Consider the following 2,395-nt stretch of genomic DNA (forward strand, 5'->3'; position numbering starts at 1 on the left):
TATATGGACGCTCAGGGGCCAGATGGACTCCGGTTGAGAACCATAGATCTACACAACTTCTAATTTAGGCACGAGGTCAGCAATTTTGATGGGAGGGAATTAGTTGATACCATCGACCAGCGCTTTAGCATATCGAGCCTTGAGGAATGGAAAGTAAAATTTATCTCGACCAAATTTAAACTTGGAATTTAATGAAGCGGAAGAATACCTCAAAATCATTTTCCCTGACATTTTTAATCAACCAGTGTCGGATTAACCTAAAAGCAAGTGCAGAATATGCTGGGGTCTGCATTTTCAAGGGAACCTCACTAAATACTTTATTACTATAATTCTTAATCTCTTTGCATTGTATCGTGATGCTTACGTCGTCAATAGAAACATTCATTTGTTTGAAAAAGCAAGCCCTGTTCTCACTGGTAGAACAGAAAGGAAAAGTCAGCGTAACGATATAGACATTGTGACATTCGTAGCTCAAATACTTTACCTCTAAATTTTTATGAACAACAGGGTATTTAAGGTCGATCCTACCACGCGGCACCCTTCCTAGATCCGTCTTTATGTTCGTCTTTACGTTCTGAGTTCAAATTCAGCCGAGTTGACATTGCCTTTCATCCTTTCAGGGTCGATAAAATGGAATGTTGAGCAATGGGGTTAATGTAATCGACTTACCCACTTCCCCGAAATCACTGGCCTTGTGTTAAAATTTGAAACCAATATTAATTAAAGAAATTTACAATGATTACATTTAATAACGATGTTAAAATAGGCGGTCTAAATTTTGTCGGATGCTAATTAATCCACTTGTCATTCTATTTTTCTATTTCGATTCATTAAACTGAGTTTAATGAATTGAGTTTAATTATTAATTTTAACATAAATATGAGTCTTTGAATGAATCTGATTTATTGTTGAATATAAATCGAATCAGGATTTTTAAAACAGGTGAGAAATATTTTGTGTGCAGTTTCTTCGTCAACTTTATACCGTTAAGTAAAACAACACCATAACTAAAAAGCGTAAAATAATATAATCGCGACAAAGTCAGCGAGCTGGCAGGATCGTTAGAACGTCGGAGGAAAAAAAAACAGCTTTGGTCGCTGAACTTCGTGGAAGCTAGACGTCACAATAGCAGCTCTCCAACAACTCAACACTGGAGCCACATAGATAACCAGAGAGGAGAAAAATGACTTCTAACCACGCAACTTCATTGACGGCGTCTCATCTAACCAAAGGACGACATGCTACCGAACTCCCTCCTAGTGTGAGCAGAATTCTACTGTAATAACATATTGTTGTGCTGTTAGTTTAGAGTCTGCGTTCCGTTTTCTTCCTTAAGAAATTTAATGTACGGAATCGGAATACACCTAATGGTGTATAACCACTTCCCTACAAATGTAATCGACTAGACTCCTCCTGGATAAAAATTTACTTAGTTTAATATAATGATCTACGGCCGGCGAGCTGTTCAAATTCCGCCGAGGTCGACTGTGCCCTTCATGCTTTCGGGCTCGATAAAATGAGATCCAGTTGAGCAACGAGTTCAATGTTATCATCTTAACCCTCCCCCGTACCAAAATTGTCAAAAATTTGAAATCAATATAATGCTCAGTAGGATTCTTAGCTTTAGATATTTTCAAATGTTTGAAGTAGAAAACTCCAAATTAGGAAAAATAGTGGCTTGTAATACTGATATGTAGCATGTGTCTACTAAGCACTAGCATATTAGGAATGTCCATTGTTCTATATTTGCAAACAAACGTAAAATAGGCAGTAAACACTCATGTATAATACGATTTATCTTTAAAATATTAATAACTGAAATTCAATATTCAAAAAGAAAAAGTGGAGCAAGTTTATTACCTTCTCCTTGGAAAACGTGTCCCTGTGCAAAATTTCAGGCTGACTCATATATGCCAACACGAGACAAAATAAACGTAGTTATGTTTACGACTTTGAATAATTTTATTGTTCCAAACTGCATTAAATCACATTTTATTTTTTGTTTCTGTCTTTTTTTCCTTCCTTTCCATTTTTGAGAACCTAATCGCACCAATAATATTCACGAAAAATTCGCAGAATTAATGCAAATATATGTAAATATTTAACAATTTATGCAAATAACAAAATGGAAATAGTTCCAACTACGACTCTACAGTGTGAAGCGATGAAAGATAAATCTTCACAGGACGCCTGTCTGGTAATAGTGGCATTCCCAAATGATTTGGAATATATTCCTGACGGTTAAGCCAAGTACATACATGCATGCATACATACATGCATGCATACATACATACACACGTACTATTCATGCATATATGTGTATGTATATATATATATATATATATATATATATATATATAGATAGATAGATAGATAGATAGATAGATACATATAT

Source organism: Octopus bimaculoides, chromosome 11, assembly GCF_001194135.2.
Source record: "Octopus bimaculoides isolate UCB-OBI-ISO-001 chromosome 11, ASM119413v2, whole genome shotgun sequence".
NCBI lineage: Eukaryota > Metazoa > Mollusca > Cephalopoda > Octopoda > Octopodidae > Octopus > Octopus bimaculoides.